General features: G+C 37.7%; 1 pseudogene; it reads right to left on the bottom strand.

Annotated features, from left to right (window-relative positions):
• Positions 1 to 7,461: 7,461 nt before the first annotated feature.
• LOC140523848 (fatty acid-binding protein, heart pseudogene) lies at positions 7,462 to 7,865 on the bottom strand (annotated as a pseudogene).
• Between the last annotated feature and the right edge of the window lie 964 nt (positions 7,866 to 8,829).

Raw genomic sequence — 8,829 nt, 5'->3', positions numbered from 1 at the left:
CCTAATATCAATGTCTTCCAAAAGTAAAATGAAAGGTGTTGCTTACTCATTAGTTAAAGGGCTTCAAGCAAAGGTTGGATAATGATTTAGATATATAATAGAAGGGATTCTTTCTTTCAAGTATGAGTTACTTTATATAACCTTTGAGATTTCTTCTAGCTCTGACATTCTGTAAATCTGAGGAATTTTTTTATCTTACGATATCCTCATGTGAGATAGGGTATTTTATCAAGTTGTTAGGGGGTCTCCCCAGCTTCTCTCATTTCTCATAATGTGGTAGAGTGAATAGAACACTGGAACTGGAATAGGAGAGACCTGAGTTCGCGTTTGGCCTCAGAAACTTACTAGCTGTGTGACTCTGGAAAGTCACTTTACTTTCTGTTTCAATGTCTTTATCTTTAAAATGAGGATAATAATAGTATCTACCTCCCAGAGTTTTTGTTAGGAAAAACAAAATGAAGCAATGATTTGAAAGCATTTTATAATTAAAATACTATATAAATATTGGTAGCTGACTCCTACTGGACATTTGAACGGGTATGACAGTGGTAGAAGAAACTAGTGCTCCATCTAGCTCCTGAAAGTCCATGAATCTTTCTCAATAGGTTATAACACTGAGAAAAAGACTTCCTATAGGGGTATAAGGCAAAGTACCATTGATCCAGATAAGTGTTCCCTTAGTAGTTATTTGAATGGAATCAAGAAAGTGGCTTTAGCCTCAATGAGCAGATAATGGCACAGTAGACAGTGATCTAGAATCAGAAAGACTCATGTTTATGAACTGTAAATTTATTTTTAAGAAAATAACTGAAAAGTGTGTTCCCCTTTTCATTTATTTGTTATCCTCCTGCTGGTTTCAACCATGGATGCTTGTGGGATGAAGGGACTCTTGGGGGTTTCTTTGTTTAACAATATTTAGACTTTTTATATACACTACTTTTTGTTGTTTTATAAGGTGATATTGGTATTCTACCTGCCTCTGTAGTACTTTACAGATTAATTTGAATTTTAAACCAGTATTACCTCTGTCTGCTATTTCTTCCCACTTGATAAGATAAAGTGTTTTCTAGGTAAGGGAGTAAGAGCTCTTTTGGTCTCTTGTTTGTGGTGACTGCTTTGCAATTGATTACACTTTTTTTTTTTTTGTTAGCGAGGAAGAATGGTGATAATCAAGGCCATTATATTTGTCTTCCCCCACTCCCCCATATCTTTTTTGGCTTCAATGACATTTGAAAAAATCAAATTGAAACTTTCATAATTTTTAGTACGATCTTTTCTTTAGGCTTCCTTCTAATTTGCTATTGATTTTGTCCTTTAACTAGTTTATGAATACTCGCAACTGGTTTTGATTTGCTTCTCATCAATAGTCACTCATTTCCTATTGGTTAAGATACAGTTTGAGGTTCTGTTTTTTGGTGCTTTTTTTTTCTTGACATTTGGTGCTTACTATGTCTAGTGTTTTCCAATTTTCTTATGAAAGTCCATATGATTATTTTAAAAATAGTTCATAAGCCTTTACATCTTTTATTTCTCATACCTGAGTTGTATCTTCCAAAAAACATCTGCCATTTTCCTTGTGCCCATTTTTAATAGAAGTCTTTGAATACCAACATGAAATACAACATGTAGGTTGATTTGTTTTGGAGGACCTTATCAAATTATATGTAGAATTTCTCTATCTCTTCATCCCCTGCAATTGGTGGTGGTACAACCAGTAATTTTCTTTATTGTGGTCTTTTTGATTGTGCTCATTATGATCACAGCAAGGTGATATGACCAAATTTCCCATGAAAGGATGTTTCTTGTTATCTTTGGATGAGAATGACACCAACTGCCAACTCCATACTTTATTTCTTCAAGGAAAATACTTAAGTTTTTCTTTCATTTAACTGCTACTTCCTTGCATGTCCTGGTTTCATTTATAGGGAGGTCAATATTCATATGATTCAGTTCTTTTAGTAGTCATTGAATGGGAGTACCAACAATTAAGCTAATATTTACAGATGTTCTAAAATCTATTTGATTTTTAGCATACTCTGCACTTTTCCTACCACGCTTGCACTGTCTTTGTAGGTAAAGAAATGTATTTTTCTTTGTTTCTTTGACTGATTTCCTCACTTAGTGACCAACTGACTGATGAAGAGCCTCTTTGTACTTAGTTATATTGGTCCATGGAAAGAGTAGTAGCTTTGGAGTCACAGGATGCAGGTTTAAATCCTAAAAATTTAAGTGCACTTCAAAAAACATTCTAATGTTCTACCAGTGTATACAGTAGTGAGATTTACAACATTTCTCAAATATTCCCCCTTCTCTCCTTTGACACTGCTACCACTCTGGTATAGGCCCTTACCTCACTACTAGACTACACCAATAGCCTGTTGGTGGATCTGTCTGCCTCAAGTCTCTCCACATTCCAATTCATCCTCCATTCAGCCACAAATGTGATTTTCCTAAAGCATAAGTCTATCCATTTGATAAATTCCAGTGGTTCTCAGTCACCTCCAAATACTAAATCTTCTGCTTGGTATTTATAACCTAACTCTCTCTTAATTTTCCATTCTTCTTATACAATACTCATCCCCATGTTTTTCAAACCAGTGATACTAACCTCCTTGATGTTCCCCAGAACAAAACACTCTATCTCTCTGCTCCAGGCACTTTCTCTGTCTGGCCTGAGGCCTGAACCATTTTCCCTCCTCAATTCTACCTACTGCCTTCATTGCCTTCCTCTAAGTTCCAACTAAAATTCCATCTTTAATAGGAAGCCTTCCCCAACTCCTCTTAATTCTAGTGCCTTCCGTCTGTTACATCCTCTTTACATAGCTTGTACATATTTGTTTTTTGTCTTCCATTAGCTTGTGAGCTCCTTGAGGGCAAGGATTTTTTGGGTTTTTTTGCCTCTTTTATATCCCCAGTGCTTAACACAGTGCCTGGCACGTAGAAGACACTTGATGAATGCCATCATCAAGGAAAATTGTATGGCTGGAAGGGAAGGGCTGGTCATGTGTCAGGAATGAGAAATGGCAGGGGGGTAGCAGAGTGTGTTCCACTGGTACTTTCTAGTACTACTGGCAATGTCAAGCAAAGTTAGGGAGGCCTCCACTATGTTGGGTGATTTGTTGGGTAGACATGGACAGGAATCACAGAAGATGGACAGGCATAGATGTTTTGTGAACTGCTACTTTGGAAATTACTACTGAATCCAAAGGATCACTGATACATTTGAGGATGTGAGGAAACTGTGTGATGATGGTGGTGGTGGTGGTGGTAGCTAGCATTTATACTATGTGCCCAGCACTGTGTTAAGTGCTTTTCAATTATTATCTCCATTTTATAGTAGAAGAAACTGAGGAATATAGAGGTTAAACAACTTGCCTAGGATCAAATAACAAATTACCATCTGATATTAGATTTGAATTCAAATCTTTCTGACGTCAGGCCTAGTGTTACTGAACCACCTAACTGCCTGTGGTCAGATAATAAGTCCATTGAGATCTCAGAGAAAAGGAAGATCAATGTTTAATCCTGAGAGAAAGTTGCTTAGGGTAGAATACAAACAATACTTTTGGCCAGTAAGGTACTACTTACTCTATTATCATAATTTAAAAAAAAACAACACAATTCAGTTGCTTAGGATCAAAAAGCATAGGTGTTAGAGGTGGGACTGAGGTACTCCTGACTCTGAGACCAGCCCTCTGTTATTTCATGCTGATTCTGAAATGTTTTAAATTTCTCAAATTTATTTGGTGAAATCCAAGTGATTTACATGATTGTGTAGAGAATGGACTTTTTGTAATAATGCATTTGATAAACATTCCTTTGGCAATAATGAATTCTCACTCTTCTCTCCTCTGGTGCAGGTCCTCATCACCTTGTGTTTTGACTATGAAAGTAGCTGCTGGCTGGTCTTCTTCACTCCTCACTCCAGCACATCCTTCACTCAGTTGTCAGTGATCTTTCTAAAGTGTTAAGTCTGGCATGGTCACTCCCTTTGCACTTCTATGGCTCCCTATCACTTCCACAATCCAATAAAAAATACTTTGTTTTGCATTCAAAGCTTTCTATAATCCTTCCCTCCCCCTTTCCAGTCTTCTTACATCTTAATTTCCCCTCATCCACCCAAAAGAAAAATGCTATTCATTGACAGCAACTTCCTTGTTTTTCCTTGAACACAAAGCTCCATCTCCTGATTCTGGATGTTTTCATTAGCTTCCAAAATGCCTGGAATGCCTTCTTTCTTCATCTCTGCCTTTTGACTCTCTTATCTTCCCTCAAGTACCCTACCTGCCTTTTACAGGAAGTCTTTCCTAATCCTCCCTTAATCCTAGTGCCTGTCTTCTGTTGATTATTTCCAATCCATCCTGTGTATAGCTTGATTGTACATAGGTGTTTGCATGTTGTCTCTCTCCCATTAGTCTTTGGGCTTCTTGAGATCAGCAACTGTTTTCATCTTTCTTTATATCCTCAGAGCTCAGCATAATGCCTGACACATAGTAGGTACTTAACAATTATTTATTGACTCGCTACTTGTAAGCCATTTAAAAACATTATTATATAGTTACGAGATTTACGTGGGTTTCATATACTTCATAAGGTCAGAGTAGGTTTGATTCATAAAAGTGATCTTATACAGGTCAGGAAATGGAAAGAGGATAATAAAATAATTAACAAAGCATCTTTGGGTTTCACTTTTAACATTTTCTGTATTCCTTTCAAGTTCAGAATAAAGTCAAATTTAAATGGCTTGGTATTTTTCCATTATAAATGCATTTCTCCTATAAGAGAGAATTTAGTTCTATATGGTGTCAGCAAATAAAAGTATTGTACAGTCACCAAAATGATTTTTTCTTCTTGGTTTCTTCCTCTATCATCAATCACTCTTGATGAGAGTTTTAAGTACAAAGTGAGCTTACCATTCTCATTCAGCCTATTATGGCAACATCCTCCAAGGATATCTACCTTTATGTGATTAGCCTTTGCCCTCATTACCATGGATTCTACTTACAAATGGAATTTAATCTTAATTGATTACTACATTTTATGGAGTTAATTTTGATTTAATTCTAGATTTCTATGTCTATTTTTAAGTATAGAGAACAAAAAAATGAACACTATTTTTGAGATATTCATACACACTCAGAAGCATACATATTTATAATTGTCCTTCATATTTTTAAATGGCTCTCTGTGTTATTATTCATGGTTACAAGAATTGCTGAAATTACTGATCTATTATCTTCAATCTTCTTTATTGTTGGTATGCAAAATTGAGTCCCAGCAAGTTCAACTATGATATTAATAGTCCTGGATATGCCCCCTTGGCTGGTGATGTTGCTTGGCCTTTTAATGTTAAAAGTAGGGCTCAAAGGTCATGCTGATGTATGGAACTCTGATAGTTTCAGTATTCAAAATCATATCTCAAGTGTAGAACTGCCACTTTTCTTCCATTATCATAACTTGAGCTTCTTGTTATATATGCTTCTTCTAACCATTTAACCATGTGATGCTCTTCTTTTTCTCACTCTTTTAAAAATTAATTTCTTTATTTTTAGTTTTCAACATTCACTTCCATATGATTTTGAGTTCCAAATTTTCTCCCCACCTCAAGATGGCATGTAATTTGATATAGGCTCTATATAGCACTCAGATTGAACCTATTTTAACATTATTCCTCCTGTAAAGAAGAATTAGAACCAATGGGAAAAACCATGAGAAAGAAGAAACAGAAAAAAAAAAGAGAGAGAGAGAACAAATAATATGCTTTAATCTACATTCAGACTCCATAGTTCTTTTTCTGTATGTGGACAGGATTTTTGATCGAGTCCTTTAGAGTTGTCTTGGATCCTTGCATTGCTAAGAAGAGAAAGGTCTATCAAAGTTAGTCATCAAACATTGTGGCTGTTACTATGTACAGTGTTCTCCTGGTTCTGCTCATTTCGCCCAGTATCAGTTCATGCAACTCTTTCTAGGTTTTTCTGAAGTCTGTCTGCTCATTTCTTATAGCACAATACCATTCTATTACATTCATATACCACAACCTCTTCAGTCATTCCCCAACTGATTGGGAAACTTTCCAATTCTTTGCTACCACAAAAAGAGCTGCTATAAACATTTTTGTGCATGTGGGTCCATTTCCCATTTGTATGATCTCTTTGGGGTATAGCTCTAGAAGTGGTATTACTGGGTCAAAGGGTATTTTTATAACCCTTTGGGCATAGATCCAAATTGCTCTTCAGAATCATTGGATCAGTTCACAACTCCAACAACGCATTAATGTTCCAATTTTCCCACATCTTTCTTTAGCATTTATAATTTTCCTGCTTTGTCATGTTAGCCAATCTGATAAGTGTGATATGGTACCTCAGAGTGGTTTTGATTTGCTTTTCTCGAACTCAATTTAGAGTGTTTTTTTTTTTAATATGACTATAGATAGTTTTAATTTCTTCATCTGAAAACTGCTTGTTTGTATCCTTTGACCATTTAGAAATATCTTGTATTATAAATTTGACTCAGTTCTCCATATTTTAGAAATGAAGCCTTGGTCTCTTTTTGCTGTTTTGTCTCACTATTGATGAGGTGATGCCAAACTATCATAATGGCATTACATCTTTCAGCTCTTTATGTTGAATAAAGATCTTTGACCAAGGTTGGGATCTCTCTGATAGAGATGAATGCTTGATACCAGTTTTCATAAGAATCCACAGACCATAGTACTGATTATTAGATAGTGTTCTCCTTAATCATTTCTCAGACCTTCAATTCCATAATAAAGTTATTGATTCAACTTCAGTTTAGCTCAGTGAGCCTTTATTAAGCACCTACTATGTTCCAGGACATTCAGGGCAGCTAAATGGCACAATGGATAGAGAACTAGCCCTGGAGTCAGGTGGACCTGATTTCAAATTCAGCCTCAGGTACTTATAATCTGTGACTCTGGGCAAGTCATAACTCTGTTTGCCTCAGTTCCTTATCTGTAAAATTAGTTGGAGAAGGAAAAGGGAAACCACTCCAGTATTTGCCCAGAAAACATCAAATGGGGTCATGAAGAGTTAGGCATGTCTGATATGATACAACAACGTTCCAGGATGGGACTATAAAGATAAAAGCCCCTTCCTCAAGAAGCTTACATTCTCCTGGGAGTTGGGTAGGGATCACTGAGCCAAGGTTAGAGATGACTTAATCCAAATGTTTTCTTTTTTTTTTTTGAGGGACTGACTGGGATCTGCTTTATTGGCTTGGGACCAGCTGTCAGAGGCAGTTCTAAAAAAAAAAATATAGAATGGGCTTCAGCTGGGACCAGGACAACACCATGGTTTCCATTTCTGGAGGATTCCTTAGCCAGAGTCAATTGGTACAAAACACTGGGGTGGGGAGGAGGATGGGTGCAGAAATGAGGCAATCTGGTGGTGAGTTCAGTGCTAACCATCAGCAGAGCAGGTGACTGTGAACAGTGGGCCAACTTCAAGATGCCTCCTTTTCATAGGTCCTAATGCAGACTGTGCTGCCATGGGTTAGTGTCAGAATGAGCTTGCCATCCTGGAGCTCCCGAATGAGTGTGATCTCTTGCCCGTCTCACTTCTGAACATGGGCAAGTTTGCCTCCATCCAGTGTGACCAGAGACTTGACCTTCCTATCATCAGCGTTGTCTCATTAAATGCTACTCCTAGCTTGAAGGAGATCTCTGTGTTTTTGAAAGTGCTCTGAGTCTTGACAGTAATGGTGTCCCCACTGACCTCGATGAAGGTGGTGGGTTTGGTCATGTTGGCCACCTGCCTTGTGGCAAAGCCAACATGGATGGACTTCATGTATTCATCAAAGTTTTTGCTGTCAACCAACTTCCAGGTGCTGACAAAAGCATCTGCCATGGTGCTAGGCTAGGGGAGATGAGGCTGGGCTGGGATGGATTGAGAGGCCCTGGGTCCGGATCCCCTGGGCTGCGCTGCATGGAGCTGCACCCAGCAGAGTGGGCCAGATGTCTTCTTTTCTAGATGATGTAACTCAGGTCTATAGATGTGAAGTGAATTGGCCAAGGTCACACAAATGGTAAATGGCAGAAGCAGGACTTGAACCCAAGTTCTCTTACTCTAACTCCAACATTTTTGCTGCTGCCCTACCAAACAGCATATAGAGAGGTTAGTCTAAGGCAATAACAGACGTTGTAGAATAACTACTTTAAAGATGTGGGATTGATTTATCAGAGAAAATTGGGGACATAATTTGAGATCTGCTTCTAAATTCTTTATAGCATTCTCAAACATGATTGCCTAAAATAGATTAAGTAAAACTTGAGGGATTATTATCTTGGTTTCACTCTACTGGGTAAAGGAGAATGGATAAGAATGATTAGATTAGCAATTAAACATGCCAGGCAGCAGTCTAACAATAAGGGTGGTAAATTCCTCAGGACAGTGAAAATACTTGAATCTTGAGCCCAGTCTAAGACAGACCCGGGCATTTGGAAAAGCCTGATGTTCCCTCTTTGTGTAGGCACTAACAGTTCTCTTTTGTTGCCCTTCCTTGTGCCCTGAAACCACTCAATAAAGTAGAATATAGTAGAGTACATGGTACCTTCTCTTGTTGTTATTCAGTTGTTTCAATCATATCTGACTCGTCATGACCCCACTTGGTATTTTCTTGGCAAAGATACTGGAGTGGTTTCCTATTTCTTTCTCCAGCTCATTTTAGAGATGAGGAAACTGAGGTGAGTAGGGTTAAGTGACTTGATCAAAGTCACACAACTAGTAAGTATCTGAGGCCAGATTTGAACTCAGGAAGATGAGTCTTCTTGACTTCAGGCCCAGGACTCTATCCTTTGTGCCACCTAGCTGT

This window comes from Notamacropus eugenii, chromosome 2 (assembly GCF_028372415.1).
Source record: "Notamacropus eugenii isolate mMacEug1 chromosome 2, mMacEug1.pri_v2, whole genome shotgun sequence".
Lineage (NCBI taxonomy): Eukaryota > Metazoa > Chordata > Mammalia > Diprotodontia > Macropodidae > Notamacropus > Notamacropus eugenii.
Note: the sequence above shows the minus strand (reverse complement) of the source record. Positions and strands in the feature narration are given on the sequence as shown.